Source organism: Protopterus annectens, chromosome 14.part0 (genome assembly GCF_019279795.1).
Source record: "Protopterus annectens isolate FY-2018-M chromosome 14.part0, PAN1.0, whole genome shotgun sequence".
NCBI lineage: Eukaryota > Metazoa > Chordata > Ceratodontiformes > Protopteridae > Protopterus > Protopterus annectens.
Window position 1 is genome coordinate 307,462,797 of NC_056748.1, and position 21,878 is coordinate 307,484,674.

The window sequence follows — 21,878 nt, forward strand, 5'->3', positions numbered from 1 at the left end:
CTACTGCTGCACCACCGCGGAAGTCAGCCAAGTGTCCTAATAACATGTATAAAGGAACTGAGTGACCAAGTGTAGTGATACGTTAAAGTGGGTGATTGTTGGAGGGTCAAGTCATTTGACCCTTTGGATGAAATGTGGAGACGTGGAAAGAGATAGTTGATGGGTAACCCTTTTGCAAGGGATGGAAAACATATGGTGAAATTTTAACTGGGCTTGTGCTTCATGGAGTGGGACTGATAAGCCTATTTATGGAAAGTGCAAATAAAAGCTATGGAGTCTTCACTCCTGTTGAGATAATAACGAAAGATGAGAGATGATGTTAGCTGAGCAGGGGAGCATTATAGGCTGGAATATGAGAGGTTATTTACGCAAGGGTTGATGAACAATGGAGTGGGTATGAGTGTCTAACTAAACTGATATGCAAATTCTCAAAGACCAATTGACTAATAAGGATGTCTGTAGGAGTGGAGGTGAAATTGTTTTTTCTTAATGGTGGAAACTGTAAAAACACCATTAAGTGCTTAATTGGATGAAGACTATAAGTGCATTGGTGACAAGGAAGAGTGTTAAAATAAAGGATCATTCTTGTAGATAATGAGAACTGTACAGCAGATATTGGTATTTCTGCCTGTTCCGCAGGTATTCTGGGAGGTAGGAATGCATTGTAAAATAATTGATAGTAGGGTTATGATAGCAAACCTTTTTTGAGGTGTTTAATTAAAAGAAGAAATTTAAAGGGTGCACATGTAAGGGGGAATTAGACTGTGATTGGTAATATAAGTATTAACAAAGACATCAATAAGGAGGTTTTTCCCCGAGGGATATAAAATTGCTGTCTTTTAAATTATGGTTAATAGTATGGTGTTTTATGTCTGAAAACCAGCTGTAATATTTTTGCAGAGATAATGTGCTTTGGAAGCAGTACTGCACCACTAAAAACAAAAGAAAGCTGTTTACTAAAAATGTTAAAATTTCAGATGTGCTGGAGAGAAACCATTGTATACGATTCTAGGTTTGAATTTTTTTTTTGCTCCTTTCTGTGACAACAGTAAAACATTTTGTTATTAAACACAGACTTGCACTGATGTCATAACATCTTGCAACATTACTTCACATACTCAAGTACCTCTTTAATATTGTTACTTATCAACCAGTAAACTCTCATAGTTCACATTTATTTTATTCTGTTTCTACTTTCCTTTAACAACAACAACAAAAAAAAACGATACTGATGTGTTAATTTTTCCTAGTGCCATTACACATTCTACCTGCATCATATTTAATTACTGTAGTAATACACTTCAGTTTTGTGGTGCATAGTGAAATAACTGAGGCTAATGCTTTGTTTTTGAAGAATGTTAGTAAGAAGATTACTTGGATCCTCAACTTACAAAAACCTAGTTGCAATAAATACAAATAAAGAAGGGTTGCTGAAAATAAGTGAAAACATGGTGCGGCGCTGCCTAAAACAAAAAAAAAAAAACGAGTTTCACTTAAGGAATGGGCTACAGTGAAACACACTGACTGTGTAAATGAGTGTCCCTTTATTAATCTTAACATTTGTCAGTTCTGTGAAAAATAATAACCTCTTCAGCTCCTGCTGAATGGAAAATTGCCTAGATTTGCCTACCCTGTAATGATAAAGTTTCTAAACAGAGTAGTTTAAACTGTAGGCCTGTTAGTTTGTTACATACTATGGCTGTATATTTAAAAAAACAAAACTGAATGAGGCAGCCGAACATGACATTAAGAAACCGACCGTTTATTCAGAGTAATAAAAACAAGCAAATGAGAAAATCCAGTAAGCACTTTCACATTCGAATAGAATGCTTCTTCAGACTGTTAACAGTTGAAATCATTAATTCTCTTTAAATACAATGACAATTCATTGGCAGACCAATCATGTTTCAGGTCTCATAAATATTAAATAAAAGAAGCCATATTAAAACTAGTTACTTTGGTTTGTCATACATTCTTGATTTGTAAAACTTTTCCATTATATAAAAAAGTATGTAATATATAGTAAATATCAATATCTAAATATAAAATATATGTATAAAAGTCTATATGAAACATACAACAATATCTATAAGAAATGTCTATATAAATAAGTGAAACTTCCTAAATGACTCCTATTAAAAAAAATATATTTCTATTTCAAAACATGCATAAAAAACATAGATTTCCTATGAATGCTTGAAATTACATTTCTTAAATAAATAATTTCAGGAAAAAACATCTATTTACATTTTGTATCATAATTAATTAAAAATATGCATGTATATATATAGAAATATAAACAAATATGAAGGTAAGAACATTTATCTAAGGAATAATATAGAGTGGCACGTATAAATTGCACATAACATTTATATATTTTTGGGTGGAAAAATATATGTCTGAAAAATGTGTATTTACTTAGTGTTTAAGATCTCTAGCTGCTAGAAAGGGTCTCGTAGACACCCTGTCATTGAGTCCCGAGCCTCTATCTGCCTGTAGTCTTAATATTCATCTCATTTCTCTTTGTTTGGTGTAATTCTTGTAGTTACCTAACCTAGCATTTCTATGTATCAGTTCTAATACCATACATTTAAAGCCATGTGTGGTACCCTTGTTTATAATATGTTTTGCTAGTGCATTGTTGTCATCCTCTTTATTAATTGCATATATGTGTTCCTTCACTCGTTCCCTTAAGGTTCTATTAGTCATACCTACATAAAACGAATTACATTTGCTGCAGGTGGCAAGCTATATCAGATCACGTGTTTTGCAATTGGCATAAATGCTGAATTCATATTGTTTTCCAGTATCTGGATGTATAAATTTGTAACCATTCAACATAAAGGAACATTGATTGCAACTCATGCAAGCAAAAGTTCCTTTTCTAATGGAACTAGTTGTTTTGTTTTCATTATTTTCATAGCATAACATGCGTTTCAAAGATTTTATATTTCTATAAGTGAATCTGGGATGGTCACCTACAATACCACTCAATTTCTCATCTACAGTCAGTATGTTCCAATTATTAATAAAAATTTCCTTAATCTTATTATTATTATTATTTGTAAATGAAATTGCTGCTTTGTTCATAACTATTGTTTTTTCTCAATTCCTTAGTGTATTGGCCTCTTGATGTTTAGGATGTATGTATGGTTTACCTTTGGAAGTTCTTAACAGTATCATCATGGAACAAATGTTTTATTTCTTCTCCTCTATAGCCCCTTTCTTTGAATTTTCCATGCATAATCTCAACCATTTCATGAAATCTAGATTCTTTACTAGTGAGTCTAGATGCTCTTATGGCTTGTCCCTTGACTATATTGGTGTAAATGTGAGGGGGATGCATGCTTGTACGATGTAATATATAATTTTTTCTGCATTCTTTCCTAAATAGCTGCGTCTGTATGGTGTCATCTTCCTTGATGATGGAAACATCTAAAAACTCTATATTTGATGATGACCATTTTCCTGTCAAGGATAAAAAAATTTGTAGTCCCATTTATATACTCAATGAATGTACAAAGTCTAGTTTCATCTCCTTTCCACAACAAAAAACATCGTCCACAAATTGTTTGTATAACAAAATATGTCCTTCATATTCACTTCTTATGTATGTGTGTTCCCAGTATGTCATTACAATATTAGCATACGAGTTTGCACATGGGGTGCCCGTGGCTACTCCCTTTTTTTTGTAAAAAATATCTATCATCATAGACAAAAACATTGTTATTGAGGACAATATCCATTAACATAGCACATTTGATTATTTGATCTCTTGGTATATTATGTTCTATTAGAAATAATCTCATATACTCAACCCCTGTATCATTGGGAATCGAAGTAAAGAGAGAACTTGCATCTAGAGTTACCATACAACAAATTTCTCTATTTTTCTCAGATGTGGTATATTTCGAGAGGCTCCTAATGAATTGTTCAGTATCTTTAACTATGGTTGTTGTCTTTTCCACTACCTTCTTGAGTTGTTTTTCTAAATATATAGATATGGCTTCAGTAAGCCATCCCTTGCTGGACACTATAGGCCTAAGGGGTGGATTTATGATATCTTTATGAACTTTGGGTAGGCCTCTGAAGGTGGGTACTAACTGTTGTTCAACCAAAAAATATTTGTATAAATCAAAATCAATCACATTACACAGAAACATATCATATAATTCATCTTGTACATTGTTGACTATTTTGTTTAATTTTTTTAGGTCTATTTCACAATATGCTTCTTTGTCTGCTAATATATCTAACATCTTTTCCTTATACATGGATGTATCTAAAATGACTATAGCCCCACCTTTATCTGCTCTCCAATGTCTATGAGACCCTTTCTAGCAGCTAGAGATCTTAAACACTAAGTAAATACACATTTTTCAAACATATATAAATTTTTTCACCCAAAAATTTATAAATGTGCAATTTATACATGCCACTCTATATTATCCCTTAGATAAATATTCATACACATTTCTCAAACATACATATATTTTTTCACCCAAATAAATAAATGTTATTTGCAATTTATACGTGCCACTCTATATTATCCCTTAGATAAATATTCATACCTTCATATTTGTTTATGGGGATATAGTCATTTTGTTGGGGGGAAAACTGGCACTCCATGCACGACACTGGCAACTTATTACCCAGAACAAATGGGTTTTAAATATAGTATAGTATCCTAGGGATACGAATTTCATTTCCACACTTTGCCAATCCCAAACGGATGGCCAGATCTGCACCCAAATCAGTGGGCAGAGGCCCAGAAACAAGTTCTGTCCCTCATGAATATGGGGGCTATTCAACCAGTACCAAAAGAGGAAAAGGGACAAGGTTTCTATTCAAGACGTTTCCTGGTACCCAGAAAAGAAAAGTCATGGCATCCAATTCTGGACGTATCCACTCTAAACGCATTTCTGGACATTCCAAAATTCTAGATGCTGACTCTTCAACAGTTACTACCTATGCTAGGCAAAGATGCATGGTTGGTAACTCTAGACTTAAAAGAGGCTTACCTGCATATCCCAATCAGGGAATCTTGCAGAAGATACCTCCGCTTCAAAGCAGGCTACTTGCATTACCAGTTTTCTGCACTGCCCTTTGGTTTATCTACTGCGCCCAGGGTCTTCACAAAGTGCTTGGCTCCAGTAATTGCATTTTGCAGGCAAAGAAATATTCAAATATATCCATACCTGGACGATTGTTTAATTCAGGCAGAAAATAAGGACATTCTTCTAAAGCATCTGACGTTTGTAAAAAGGGTTCTAACTTGTCTAGGGTATACCATAAACGAAAAGAAATCACAACTGGTACCCTCTCAAAAAATTACATTCCTGGGTGCAAGCTTGAATACAACTGCGCAGATGACTTGCCTTACGTTAGAAAAGCAAATTCATTTGGTGACTTACTTTAAACAGGTGGCCACAAAAACCCTGCTATCTGCAAGACAAATTCTGCAAGCCTTGGGGTTCATGGCCTCCTGCATTCTTCTAATTCCATATGCAAGACTGTATATGAGGAAACTTCAGTGGTACTTAAAAAGTTTATGGTGTCAACATTGTCACAGCCTGGAAACAATGATTCCTCTCATTCCTTGCCTGCAACTAGAGTTCCTATGGTGGGCAGAGGCCTGCCACCAAAACAAGGGACTGCCATTCACTCCACCCCCTGCCGTCCAAACCCTAACTACAGACGCATCAGACTATGCTTGGGGGGGTTCATCTGGTAGGAAAGTGCATTCAGGACAAATGGAACCCAAATCAAATGCACCTACATGTCAATCTGAAAGAGATGCTAGCTGTACAGAATGCACTGACAGCCTTCAAGGACTACCTTCATCCAGGACAACTAATGATAAAGACAGACAACACCACAGTTATGTGGTACATAAACAAGCAGGGGAGTATACATTCCTACCCCCTTTGCAGACTAGCCATGGCGTTGTGGAACACGGGCTTGACCTACCAAATACAACTACAAGCTCAATTCCTGCCAGGAAAGCTAAATATTCTGGCAGACGAACTAAACAGAAATCTTATGGACCCACACGAATGGAAACTGGAACCGCAAGTTTTCAGCATGTTGACACGCAAAAGAGGGAGTCCAGACATAGATCTTTTTGCCTCACCCCAAAACTATCATTTGGACAAATTCTGCACAAGAATTCATCACAAAAAAGCTTGGAAAGTGAATGCTCTATCATTCAGCTGGAAAAACCTATCGGTCTATGCTTTTCCACCTCTGCCTCTGCTCTCCAAAGTTCTATTAAAAGTCAGACAGGACAAAACAAAAATGATTCTGATTGCTCCAGACTGGCCTCACCAACACTGGTACCCACTCCTGCGCAATGTGTCACACCTTCCTCCGTGGCACCTGCCTCAGACATCTTACCTACAGTCTCAGCAGAACTACCAAATTCTGCACACTCTGCTCCCAACTTTGAATCTTGCAGCGTGGCTAATCAACTAATTTCATCCTTGGCATCCCTCAGCAAACCTGTGATGGATGTCATTTTTGAGGCTAGAAGGCCTAGTACTAGAAAATCTTATGCTGACAAATGGAAACGTTTCCGTGCCTGGAACCAATCACAAGGAATAAGCACAGCAATGCCCAATATTCCTCAGATTCTGCAATATTTAACTGAGATGCTTCACAAGGGCCTATCTTTTTCTTCCATAAAAATCCATGCCTCAGCCATTTCAGCTCATTACAACACAGAACCTCCCCTCTTCTCTCATCCTCTGCTAAAGCAGTATTTCAGAGGGGCCAGAAATTTAAGACCTCCCAGGAGAGTGCCAACTCCTGCATGGGACCTCAATTTTGTTTTGGCAAAACTCATTCTCCCTCCTTTTGAGCCAACTGCTACTGTGGACCTAAAATTTCTCTCCTGGAAAACAGCTTTCCTGTTAGCAGTCACTTCAGCTAGAAGGATTTCAGAATTACAGGCTCTTATGGCAGTGGAGCCTTTCATTATTTTTCATCCGGACAAGGTGGCTCTCAAGACCAACCCATCTTTCATGCCTAAGGTGGTATCCATTGTGGCTCTTAATCAGACCATTCATCTTCCAACTTTTTTTCCCAATCCACAGAACAAGGGTGAGCAGATTCTGCATTCATTGGATGTACACAGACAACTTAGATTCTACTTAAACAGGACAAAATCTCTAAGAAAAACCTGAACAACTATTGGTGGCATTTGCTGCAGGGCAGAGGGAAAGGCTATTTCAAAGCAGACCATTTCCAAATGGATATGCCATTGTATTCGTTTCTGCTATATGCACCATGGTAAACCTATCCCCAAGGGGATCAGATCTCATTCCATCAGGGCTATATCTACTTCTGCAGCCTTTCTCGGAGGGGTTCCTACCAGAGATATTCTAGAAACTGCTACCTGGAGCTCAGTTCATACGTTCACCAAACATTACCATTTGCCTCTCTTCTCTAAATCCAGAGCAGGCTTTGCCAGTGCTGTCCTGCAGGGCCTTATAGCTGCTCCTAATGCTGTATAAATCCATCCTCCCAACCATAGCTTTGGGTTCTACCCAAATGTAATGACTGCAACAGTGAAACACAAAGAACGTAGTACAGTTGTGTACACATACCATAAATGTAGATGTTCGAGTGTATTCACTGTTGCAGTCCTGGTTACCCACCCTCCAGCCAACTGTTTTTCTCTTGCTATACCTCTCCTTTCTTTTACTAAGCTTAAAAGCCTTTTTGGAGTATTTGATTTTGTTTGGAGGTATATTTTTTGTGTTTTAAATTATATATACATACACACACACACATTTTATATATATATATATATATATATATATATATATATATTTATATTGTTTGTGTCTTGTGTCTTTCGGCTTTTCCCGGTTAGGGGTCATATATATATATATATATATATATATATATATATATATGTTGCTCCCCATTTGGGGGGCACCTGATATCTGGGGCAAGAAAAACTGATGTAATGGCGTTGGCTGCATGTTTTATACCCCTGACGACCTGACGTCATGAAAGAAGGGACAGCAACCTACACAGGACCCAAGACTTTGTTAATCAGGCCGATTGAGGGCAACCTGCCAGCAGATTACCCAAATGTAATGACTACAACAGTGAATACACTCGAACATCTACATTTATGGTAAGTGTACACAACTGTACTTTTTGACTGTATGTCTTTTATCAATGAGCCAGTCAGCGACCCATCTAATGATACAAGGGTTGATACCTAGCTGGGTGAGTTTGTCAATGATGCCTGAGTGGGGATAGTGTCAGAAGCCTTTGTTAATTCTAGGTAGGCTGTATGCACAGATTTTCCCCTTGTCCGGGGCCTTGGTGACTGTCTCAAAGAAGTCCACCAGGTTTAACAGGCATGATCTCCCTTTGACAAATCCAGACCGAGGTGGGTCAAGTGTTTGGAGATTACCTATATCTTTGTTGATAAGGTCCATGATGATTTGCTCCATGGCCTTGCAGATTAGGCTAGTCAGGCTAATAGGTCTGTAGTTCTCGGGGTCAGTGTAAGCACCACCTTTGTGCAAGGGAATATAATGGTTGCTGTTTTACCTTCAGTTGGGCCGAAATTGGTGCTTCGACTGTGATTGAAAAGAGTAGCTAATGGTGTTGCTAACTGTTGTTGGAGCCCATGTAGGATGCAGCATGGGATGTTATTAGGTCCCATACATGCTGTGTTTTTGGCCTTTAAAGAGGGTGTTTACGACCTCTTCATTAGAGATGCAAGGTAGGGGACAGGTGGTAGGGATTTTGTGGGGTACATATGGCAGGGACAGGGGAATGAAGTTTTCATAGCTAACCTGTTGACTGACAGGCTCAGTATGTGTGTTATCATTAACTGCCAGCTCAGCACAAATTTGGGCCTTATTTCTTCAACTTCAAGCAAAAGTCTCAGACATTGAGAATGCTGTTTCGGACATTGATACTAGACTTAAAGAAAATGAACCTCAAATGTCATCTCAGAAAAATCAACATTGTTTGTTAATAGAGAAACTAGATGACTTGGAGAACAGAGAGAGAAGAAATAACATAAGAATCTTTAGTCTGCCAGAGAGAACAGAGATTGATAACATGGTCTCCTTCCTATCAGCATGGATACCTAAAGTACCTATCTTACAGGAAAGTTTTTCCTTTGGAATAGAAAGAGCTCACAGAGGATTCGGAAACCTGATAATATTAATGCAACATCTAAACCAAGATCTATTTTAGTCAAATTTCTGTCCTATCTAGACAAAGAACTGGTATCAAAAACTGTTTGGTCAAAAGCTCTGATTTAAAATGTGATCATTCAAACATCAGATTTGATAATGACTATTCATCTAAAACTGTAAAACTTAGGAAGAAAACATGGCCATTAGTAAAACACCTTAAACAGAACATCAAACACATCTCATCTTCCCTGAAAAAAGTAAGACTTCAGCTATTTTCTTGCATTAGGATTTTTTTCTACTATGGAAGAAGCTCTCTCTCTCTCGTCAAAAGTAATTATATTATTTCCTTTTCAGATGATATGGATTGGTTACCTACCACGTCTAAAAGGTCACCAGAAAAAGACACTTGGTCAGATGCGAAGAAAAAGAAAAAAATGGAGGTTCTCCAAACCACATCTTCTAAAAAATGTTACTTTCATCATTTGCCTTGCAACATCTTTTAACAGTAAAAAATGTTTTTCTCTTTGTGTACTTTTTGTTACATCACCATCACATCAGGTAAATTGTTACTATTTTGATCTCCTAGCAAGCTCTTACAGAGCACAAGTAGTCATTGCATATAGAGCTGTTTGCTTTCTTTACCTTTTTTTTAATAGTGTATTAAGATAAAGGAATTATATTAATACTTGGATTCTTCTTACTTCCTTGATGGGCTTGTTTGCGGATGGGAGGAAAAAGAAAAGTGACAAAGTGTGATTATAGATTAATGTAATATAGTCAAACAGGTGGTGTTTTTCTCTTCGGATGTGTAAATGTGCCATTTATGAGAAATCTATGACATGGATTTAATGTATATTGCATATTTAGATCACATCCCTGCATATTTAGAATATATCGCGGTCATGAAAAAGTTGCAGACTGCTGGGGAAAGGTGCTGAACTGAAGAAATTATTTAGATGCTAATAAGCTTTTTTTTCTCTGTTTCCTCCTTTCTTTCTTTTCTCTCTTTTGGCCTTTACTTTTTGTTTCTAGATGTTTCGAGATCCTCTGTGCAGATATTTTGATGCACATGCGTGATAGGGCTATGGACAGTTTGTACAGAAACGTATTGCTTTTGTTCTGTGTGGTTTTTGTTTGGATTCTCAGAGATGGTGCTCTTTTCTCTGTCTGCGATTTGTGCTAGCTTTCTGAGACAATTGCTGGTTACGAGCTTCTGTTTGTCTCTTGAGGGATTCTTCCTCTTTGGGCACAGAGGTTGTTGCCACGGATCTCTGCAAGTTGATTAGGGTATGGTGGCAAATTTTGGTCATGCACCGCTCTATAATTGATTTGTTTTCTGGGTATAGCTAGTGTCATTTTTACTGTTCTATTGTGAAAGTTCCCTGGCTGTTTAAACTCCTGCGTTTACTTTCGTTTAACTATAGTGGAAGTCTTAGCTCTACCTTGTGACTTCCTGGAACATTCAAAAGAGCAATAGCTAAATTGGGGTAGTCTGAACAGCTTATGAATGGAGTAACCTGGGAATTGTGGAACCTTTTATTTTCCTTCTTCCTTTTTCTAATATTTATGGGCTAAGCAAAACAACAGTACCTGAATGGGGTTGTCAGTGCAGCAACTGAATCGCAGTATTTAGACATTTTGGCTAGCTATGTATTTAGACATTTTGGCTAGCTATGTACATCTTATCTATGCCTACTGTTTACCATATGGGTACCCTGTTTTCTGTTATCTAAATGACAGCATTTCAGGCTAATCTGGGTGCTTTATTGAAACGCACAATACCATGGAAATGTAAGAAACACTGAGGTAATACGGTTGGAGGGGTTAACAGCAAAAGGAAGGAGGAGGGAGGAGAGGGTGAAGAGAGAAGAAGAAAGAAAAAAGAAAACTCCACTGTTAATCATCGAATGACGAACCACTTTGTGATGAATTTTGAATGATCAGGTGTAATAAATAATAAAATATAATAAATGCCTAAGAATATTAAAGCAAAAAGATAAGGATATCCCAGAATGTACAGTGATGTTTGAAACATGAAAGCATGCCTCTCGACTATCTGGATTTTCGCAGGGTGCCCAGATTTTTGACTAGTGTTTCTGCTCTTTTCCTCATGGGGTTTGTAGTTTATTGAGAAATCACTGAGATGATCTGAGGAGTGAAATCACCGGGTGATAGAATACATCTGAGTTTCAGCTTTCATATTCTTCAGAAAATGTATGTTGACACTGTCCTTGTTGCTCTGGCAACTTTTTAAGTTTGTAGGAACAGTTTTTAAATTTGAGCCTTTGTCCCCCATTTTGTTAGGCTTTCTCTAGATGTCTTGCACTGAGAGTTTGAGAGGTATGCATGACAGACCTTTAAATTTATTTCATTTACTGAGCAGATTCACTGTTATATAGTATTGATGCAACTGCTTATGTTTTATATAGGTTGCTGCTAATGAACTGGAGTTTTCCTTGTGACACTGTGATTTTAACCATTGCCTGGATGCCACTAGCTCATACCTATTCTTGTATTAATTTTTAAAGGAGTCATTGTTTCATTTCTTGGTAGTAGCATTATTTATTAATCAATTATATTACTGTTTTAACTCTTGACACTAGATGGCAGCAGATACCAAGTTATGTTTTCTTTCTTTAAAAAGCCTTGCTGGCAGAATTCTCACACATTAAAACTTAATGATTTAATATCACGTTGACTAAACAGACATTCATTTTATACAATATTCTGTATTTTCATTATGTTTCAAGAAGTCACTTAAACATATTTATATATTAACATTGCATTTCTTATGATCTTGAAGTCTTCATTTACATTTTACTTATTAGTTATAAAGGTTTTCACTTCAATTCTTTCAGAGGAACCGTATGGGCAGATACACTTTTTTATAAAACAGTGTGAAATGGGTTTATATTGTATATGTCAAAAGACCTGCTGTGTTTTGTTTTGTTTTTTTTCGTTCCTTTGATATGCTTCTCAACTCCAGCTGAAACATTTGCCTTTTCACTTCAGTTGAATTATTAATTGCATAGCTGCACCACTATGTGTAAGTCTTTTTATGGTTCTGCTTTCAGGGCTGAAATCACACCAGTGAAATACTGGGTACTGAAATAGAGCAGTCTGTAGTACAACATATTTGACATTGTATGTCAACCTAAGGTTTACTATGTGGAGCTGGTAGCTTCGCATATTTTACCACAAGTAAGGTCAATCTGTTCTGTCCCTCGTTAGATATTCTAAGTTCTACTGGTGATTTGTCCCAATAATTGTGGCACATCCCCCTCATCAGGGTTCATCCACTGGAGGTAACGCCCTCCTCATGGAGTGAGCCAGCTGATCATACCTTTCTTTCTCACTACTCCTACTTTGTCTCCTTCAATATTCAAATAGCTAGTTGTTCAGGTTGTAAGTGGGATATATCCTCCTATACCACAAAGATTGAACAGCACACTAGCCTTTGATGTTTGGAAGATTAGGAGGTGGATTTTAGTATATCTATACCTGGTGTTTGTTTTACTGATAGGTATAGAATCTTCATGACTGTAATATAGTACTATGAGGTGCCGAATTTTTTTAATTCCGAGATGTTAGCAAACTGATATGATTGAAGCTCATAGATTCATAGCTATATGCTAGCCTAGCATCCATCAGGGCTTGTGTAAGCCTAACACCCATAAAGTAGTCTTATTTGAATATTTTTACATATGTGACAGGTGCTGGAAAAAAATTCTCTCTGTGATTGAGATCTGTAACTTTTTTAGATGTTGAGAAACACTGAGAGGCACAGTTGACTAGATGAGTTTTCTTAAAATTATACTGGGTGGCTTTGATACAAGGGAGGCTATTGAAGTCGAAATGAGTACCCTTCCAAGAAATTTTACAAAATGGTGTCATAAAAATGAGATTTTGTGACTCTGTTAGTTACTCAAGTAGGCACATTTGTTTTTTATCTATGGAAAATGTATGATGCCTTAATGCTCTTTATTAATGTCAAGAAAATATAGATGTAAATAGGCTAGTTGTTATACGTAAATATCTTAAGTATACACTGTATTATTTTCTTGGAATATTGAATAATTATATTCGTTCCACTTGTAAAATGTTAGTGTCTTTTTGAAAACTTGCATATCGTCTCAGTTTATATGTAACTTTTTAAGCTTATGTTTTGTTTTATATAAAAATATAAGAGCAGCTTAATAATCATATAATTTAAATCAGTCCTTACAACTGTATGTAAATGTTGTATTGATTCATTCTTCTAGAATATTTATTAGATTGATGTGCTATTCAAAAATCTGTAGTGATATCTGTACGTCATGTTCAGTAAAATCTTCTTTTCAGTATGTAGAATGTGAGCTGTTTCACTCAATTAATGAGACCTTGCAACTAGGTAGAAACAATAATTTGAACCCCTTAACAAAAAGGTGAAACCCGACTACTGACTTGACTCATGAATTTTATTTATAGCCCAGTGAAACTAGATCATCACTTTTTCTAGCTCTAGATCTGTTATATTTATAAAGCACAATGAGTTCTGACAACTGTTTAGTGCACATACTTATTCTGAGCCACACATGTGATGTATTATGTGTTAAATATGTTTAACATCGACAGTGTACAGATGCATTTGTATAAAGGAATATATATTGACATCTCTTAGTTTGTGTCACCTATATATTCAATGATGGATTCATTAGAATTTTTTTTTACAGGAAGCAGAAAAAATGAATATCGATTACTTGTCTTGTGAAATATTGCATTCAGGGTCGGACTATCTGTTCTTTCAAAGTTTTTACTGCACTGGATATATGATAATGAGACAAGTCCATATGAAAGACTTTCAAAGGAGGAAGGGGAGGAGAGAGAAGGAGGGAAGGGAGAACAGAAAAATTAATTCCAATCAAGTTGAAAATTTTGCAGTACAAACTTCTTGCTCATTTTGTTAGACATCTGCTTTGATACCCTTTTCTGCTGTAACAGGCAACTTCAATATAAAAGTTATTATCACTTTTGAATACAAGGTCCATGTTCACTATTAAAGTAACAAGTCCAAAAAGATAAAATCTGGTGATATTTGTCTCAATTGAAGGCTTAAAATCTAGTGATATTTGTCTCAATTGAAGGCTTTGCAGATGACTACTATTCCCTTTATTTCATATATAACATTTTATGAAATGATTTGATACCTTTATTTTGTATTTCTAATGCATTTAGTTAGTAAGCAGTTAGATAAAATAAGCATGTTGTTGAGATTTAAATAAACTACAAGATTATAAGAGAAGAAAAGAATATTAATTCAGAAAATGTACATAAAATTATTGTCATTGCTATATATTTTTTCTCCAGAGTTAGTTATACATGCAAATGAAATTTTTACTGAAATTCCCATAATACTTATTACTGCAGAACTCTCCACTGTGTGATTTTGAATACTTTTCCTTACTGGTTTATGTGCTGGGAGAGAGTTAGTCTTGAGTTTTCTCAGAAAAGGGCTAGGAATAATAATTCCATGGATAGGATTTCATGGAAAAGAATGTTGATGATTTTACGTTTTCTTTTCCCTGAGACTTATAATTAATATATTTTTGTAAATTAAAGATTACACCTTTAATAAATTATTTTTTTTTCTAGAGTATGGAAATAAACTTATTATCATTAAATGTTAATGGCCTAAACAATCCTAAACAGATGGCAAATTTACAAAAATACTTAGAACTTAAAACCACATGTTTTAATTTCTTCAGGAAATTAATTTTTCACAAGAAATGGACATTCAGTTTTGGAAATTTAACAAGTATATAACTTTGTCTTATTCTTCCTTTAAATCCAAAAAAGGGGAGTAGCAATTTTGTGGAAAAAGACTTAAATGCCTCAAATTCTATTTACATATGAAGTTAAACAGGGTTTATTTGTTTATTACTATAAAATATACTGACACAGGATTTGGACTTTGGTAAATTTATATAGGTTTCCTGGAGTAGGAGTTAAAATAGCAAAAAAAAAGAGTTTTTAATAAGTAACTGCAAAGGTAATTTAATCCTAGGCAATGATTTTAATTGTATACTAAACCCAACTCAAGTAGAAAATTCAAATTTCCCCCTATAGCAAAATCTCTCAGAAAATGGAAATATACTTTCAATATAAAAGATGCCTTTAACTTCAAAAATAAACTTTTTTTTAAAATTTCACCCATTACTCTTTTAACTATGGTGTGTAAGTGGTGGTGCTGCGGTAGCGCTGTTGCCTCACAGTAAGACTTTGTCCCGTTTGATTCTCAGCTAGAGCATCTTCTGTCTGGAGACATGCGTGAATGGGTGTACCTTCGTTGAAGGTTGTGCATCAGGGCTGGCAACTCGGCACGTAAAAATCTACTGCCAATAATTAGCAGACTGGAGTTCTGCTGTGGCGACCCCTAACCGGGAAAAGCCGAAAGACACAACAAATAACTTTAATATAATACCCTGTCCTTTTCAGATCATAATGCTTTAATTTTAAAAATAGAAATGAATTTAAAAAATCTTTTATTAGTATAATTTTGTCATATATCACTAAATGAAAGTATATAAAACATGGTTATTAAAGGAGATGGACTTATTTTTTATTATTCAGTGAAACTTCCAGTTCAAATCAAACAATGATGTGGGATTCATTCAAAGCATATATCTATGGGCAAACAGTTTCCAGGTACAAATATAAAATAAAAGGATAGAATAAAGAATTGCTGTACAATTAAAATTAAAAGAAAATATAAAAAGATGAAGGTAGAGCTGGACAGCCTAAAGAAAAGATAAGAAAGTTAAATAAATATAATGAAATATCTTACAAAACTGAGTTAGCTTTAGAAAAGCTGAAGATAGCATCTTATTCAAGGCCTCCTAGGCACATAAGAAATAAAACCAAAAGAATTAAGTTTCAAACAAGCAATAATAATAAATGATTTAAAAAAAATCCCATTACAAATGAGTTAAACTCAGATATTGGTGATGCATTAAAATTTCAGAATTCACTATTCACTGTTAAACCAGATACAAATAAAGGGAAAAACTTGTTAGATGATAGTTCAGTTTTCATTAAAAATATATCTTCACAAAAAATTATTAAAACCTATCTTTTTACAACAAATTAGTAAAAATATTATTCAGTCTAATAAATCTCTTGTAAATGATGGAATAATACATGAAGTATATAAATTATTTCCCCAAAAGATTAAAGTCATCTTACAAAATGTTTTCTCAAAAGTACAAGATATAGATCAAATCATGCCTCCTTCATGGAAGTACTCATTATTAATTAGTGCAATTTTAAACGAAGGTAAAGACCCATAAGAATGTTCGTATCGCCCTATCTCTACTTAATGTAGATTATAAATTATGTTTATCTTAGCTGATAGAATTAAATACATTTTACCAGCAATAATTGGTTTAGATCATTTGGGATATATTTGCAAAAAAGTCAAGTCAAAGTAAACTTTATTGTCGATCAGATATACACAGCAGTGAAAGCTGAATGAACTTATGTTGCTTTGGTCCAAGTGCAAGACAATGAACACATAGTTTGAGTGACAGTAAGACTAATGTACATACAGTAATATTTAAAATATTAACACAAATTGCCACAATTGGACAGGAATACATTATATAGTATTATACTAGTAGTTATTGCAAAGACTATGACTTCACATTTTGATTAGATATTGCACTTCAGCTGTAATATGATATATCCTGATGTTCATATTGTACATGTGTGGAGTGGTGAAAACAACTTCTGGTAATATTAAAAGATTGATTATACTGATGTGATGAATAATAGGGAAGTTGAATCTTTATTATCAGTCTAGATATCGAAAAAACATTTGATTCTCTACATTGGGATTACTGACTTATTTAAAGTATTACAGTTTGATTTTCCTCCTAATTGTATTAAGTTGCTAAAGATTATTTGTAAAAATAAGGCATATGTAAAATTAAGTTCATATACTTCTGATTTTATCAATTTAACCAAAGGAACTGAACAATGTTGTCCCCTCTTCTCCCTTATTTGATGTAACTACTGAAATATTTTGCAGTCCTCATAAATTCAAATCCCAAAATCTTAGGCTTAGAAGTGAACAAAGTCTATTATTCCAAATTGTTTGCTGATGACATTCTTATAACAATTAAAAATACTCCAGAAATGCTAGAAGAAATAAATAAAATAGTTGAGTTTTCAAAAATGTCATATTTATGCTTTAATAGTTCCAAATAGCCACATAAGCCCATTAAATGCAGATATTTTATTTCTAGGTGAAGAATCTAGTAATATACTTGCGTATCCACATTTGTAATACAACAAAATAAACCATAAATTACAACTATGAAAAAATAATTTCTTTAATCTTATTAATTCTTGGAACAAAATGCATTTCATTTGAAGATGGACTACATATTACTAAATTGTTTCTATTTCCAGAACTTTGATATATAACACAATTTTTTTTGTTTTACCACAAAACAACAAACCAAAAACAATAACTAGATATCTTATAAACTTTTTATGGCATCTAAATAGGTCTAGATTGAGTATAAAACATCACTTCAGATCTTGGAAAAATGGAGGTTTGAAATTTTCTAATATAGAAATTTGTACAAAAGTGGCAATTATAAAAGTGATTCTTGATTGGTTAGACATAAATTATATAACTAGCTTGAAAAACATACATTTGCAGTTACTGAATATCATTAAGCTAAAACCTTTACACTCAAATGCTAAATTATATAATCCTTTATTGATTTTTATATGTAAATATATCCTAGTATCTACAAATGGCCCATCTAATTCAATTTACTTTAAATTAAATCTTAAAATCTTTTAAAACTTCCTCTTCATATTTTTAACTCTTGGAATAATAAACATCTTAATGGGTCCCAATGTTTTGTTGGAGTTGCATGTAAATCTACTGTAACTGTTTGCTTAGCATTTAATATAAAGAACAATAAATTAAATTATTTACAACTAATTTTAACATAATTTCAAACTAAGTTTTTTTTTGACTAACCCTGCTTTGGTTGAAATTCCTGAATGGATACTAATACTACTTGGAATTACTTATAAACATTGAGAATTGAATAATTTAATCTCAAATAATATCAAATGTTCACTAAGGATTATTTGGAGTTGATAATAATTTTTTAACTTTTTTTACTAAAGAATATTCTATAGTTTTCACTGATTAAAATAAAAATCATCAACTTTCTCCTGTTAAAAATACATCCTGGACCCTTTATTGGGGTATATTTACTTGGAAATATTTATTTAGATTAGATATTTTATAATTCCTGCGAGACTTGCTAAAATGGCAAAAGAAAACTGTTGGAGATGCAGTGAACAAATCAAAACTAATTGGTCACATATATTTTGTGTTAAACTTGGACTGTAATTGCTGTGGCCAGAAAAACTATTATCAACAGACTAGGAATCTACTTCAGAATCGACATTTGAAGATTTTCTTAATCTTCAAAAGGAAGTTACAGTTAAAGAAATTTAAAGTAAAGAAAAATCCTTAGTTTAAGGTTTTGACACTCATTGAATCGACATCTGCATCTACTTAATTATTTGGGCGTTTTTTAGGATTATCGTGTTTCGTAAACCTTGCTGGTCTCGGGCATATTGTGTATATTGTAACAAAGGCAATGATTCATGTTTCTGCACTGTATTATGTTTTAAAGTTTATCTTGTTTTTATAATACTTTTTCTTTTTCAAAAAAATGTAATAATATTTCAGCAAAAAAAATGGAATTGTATAGTTACAGCTATAACTAAGGAATGATCCTTTTGAGCTAGAAAACATGATCTGAATTGTCTAGACATAGTAAGGGCTTATTAAGTTTAATTCTGTTGGCTGCCAAATAAGCAGTTACAGTTGGTTTAGATTTTGATATTCATTTCTAGTATTTGAGGTTATGAATATTGTAAAAGCGGTAAAAGAACTGAAAGTGGGGAATCTATAGAAAAGGAAGGAGCAAGCAAATTATATAGAAATAAATGGAATTTGCATGAACAATACAAGCAGAATAATCAGGTGGAGGACAAGTAAGGTTTGGGGAAGGCAGGAATTGGGAAATTTGTGTAATGTTGGACTGAACACATATTCTGATTTCTATTTATCTGTCATTATGTGTAATGTATGTAAATGAAAAGTTAATATAGTTTGTTTCCTTTTAATGTATGTGTGCCTGTGTCTTAAATGATAAACTCCTGTGACTGCAGAAGTTTTTTTTAAGATATTGCAGGGACATATAAATTATGCATTTCATTGGTCAGATCGTAGCCACTTTCCCATGTAAAAATCATAGAAATATAGGGCATAAGCAAATATACCACACACAGTGAACACTTGGGCACTGAATACATACAGCCAGCTGAGATTTCACAACTATGTAGCTATGGTATGTAAGAGGACCCAAAGAACATAGTAATAGTTTATGAAGTATGTCACTTACAGACCATTCTGTACTAATTATATTTAAATGTGTGATCAGACTTTTTTAAAACAATTTACAGTTTGAGGTCTGCAGTAAGAATCTAAGATGAAAAGGTATATAAGAGAGTTTTATTTGGAAATCTATTGGAATGTCCTCATTTGGGGCTTTATATGTTAAATTGCCAGAAGCAGGAGATGGAATTTAATATTGTGTTATAAAGCTTTCTCTGATGAGAAACTGCTCAGATGTTTTAGATTTAAAAAAAAAAAAAAAAAAAAGCAAATGAGCATTAACTTACAGGTACATGTCCTAAGGCTACAGCTGACAAAATCTAAAGGCAAAAAGAAAATTGTTTTTCTGGCTCTCATTGTAAGTAAAGTGCATGTGGAATTTATTTCAAGAGCATGTCAGGTGTGTAGAATCTTTTAAAAACATTCTTTTTATTGGCTGTAACATCAAAAGTGACAAAAAATGGAAGTAATTTCATGGTACAGTTCATGCTACTGTTTGCATTTGCTGTATAAGAAGAAACACACATGGAACCAATTTCATGGTACTGTTTGCAGTTCTGTTATATGATTATGATCCAAAGAGTTTTATGTAAACCGTTTTACTAAGTTGAACTACTAAATAACGACTTACAGTGTGTAAATCGGTGTGTAGAATCCTTACAATGCTTTGAAGTATGCCCAAATAATTATTACTATTTTTAATGTATGAGGCTGAGTGGACTGTATATGAAAGGGAAGTGGGGGGGGGGGATACTTTAAAAATTGTTAATTTTATCATACCAGCATTCCTAGTTTACAATTCGGATGTACTCATGAGCAAGACATTGTTTTCCTTATGCATTCTGTGCTTGCAAGTGTAGTGTGATGTGTTAGTGTAATATTTTGCCTCCATGACTTGATAGCAAATGCTATTTGCAAAATGTATTATGTGTTAATGTGCAGAATATATGTAGTGTAATGAAAAAGCATGATGTAATATGTAGCATATTATAGTTTCATAAAATTTTTGGGGATAAAATCAGAAAAGGACATCTCAGTGTTGTGGAACATTTTGAGACCATGTCAGTCTTTGCAGGATATAAAATTACTGAAGATAAAACAAAGGCTATATCTGTAAACTATGTACCCAAATGTGAATTGGTCCAGCAGTACCTGTATGTATAGGGACACAATTAAATGAAATATTTAAGACTATAAATTAAAAAGGTGCAGTTATAGCAGCTGTGGGTGTGTGGGGAGAGACTAAATTAAAGATAATGCAAAACTGTGAAACTGTGGAAGCTGTTGTATATGGAAATGATAGGAAGATACAAGCAATGAAAATGTTTTTAGTTCCTTTAATTTTACATACAGTTCGGGCATATTTTTCTGAACCAGAGGATAATTTGTGGACAACAATTAAAAAGAGTTAAAGGAATTTATCTGGGAGGGGAAGAATGCAAAAGTCAAGTGGGATAAGTTGATCCTTCCAAAAGAACAAGGTGGCTTAAGATTACCTGATTTGAATGGATCCAGGCAGCTTGAAGCTGGAAATAACCCATTAATCCAAGTTATAGTTTAAAAACCTTTTAATGTGAGCACTTTCATTCACATAAATAAAATGAACTTCTTCAGACAATTAAAAGGCATTCAAAATAACATTTAAATACATTTCCTGATTCATGACATCCCAAACCCACCCTAAAAAGTCATATGATCAAACAATTCACAAATCATTCACAAACATATTATTATTCTTATTTGATATAAAAAAGTGTGTGTGTGTGTGTGTGTGTGTGTGTGTGTGTGTGTGTGTGTGTGTGTGTGTGTGTGTGTGTGTATATATATATATATATATATATATATATATATATATATATATATATATATTAATGTGTTAATATATTAACATATAAACAGGAATAAACACCATATATTTTGGAGTTCTTATTCCATATTTATCTTAAAAGTGACTTTAATTTTAAAATACATTTCAAGGAGCAAAAATCATTTAGTCCAGGATAGGAGTGTGCATTGAGCCTTAATTGCCACAAAAGCTCATGCTCCTCTAACCTCAAAGTCCACGCCCCACCCCCATAGTTGGGTACTTCTTGCTCAATTACTAAATATTTAAACTGGTGACTTGGTTCATTCACTATGTGTCTAGCCAAAGCGTTCGTAGTATTCTGTTTATGCTATATTGATGTTTGTAAATTCTTTGTTTAAAACGCTCTGTTTTCCCCACATAGATGCAGACA

General features: G+C 34.0%; 1 protein-coding gene across 5 annotated transcripts in view; it reads left to right on the top strand.

Moving 5' to 3' along the window:
- IKZF5 (IKAROS family zinc finger 5) overlaps positions 1-21,878 on the top strand; it is a 282,876-nt gene that overhangs the window by 23,427 nt on the left and 237,571 nt on the right. The window contains exon 2 of one of the 5 annotated variants that reach the window (XM_044056027.1): positions 9,525-9,728. The exons of the other annotated variants lie outside the window; for them this stretch is intronic. The gene's annotated coding sequence lies outside the window, so the exon portion shown is untranslated. The remainder of the gene's footprint in view (positions 1-9,524; positions 9,729-21,878) is intronic. 5 annotated transcript variants of the gene reach the window in all.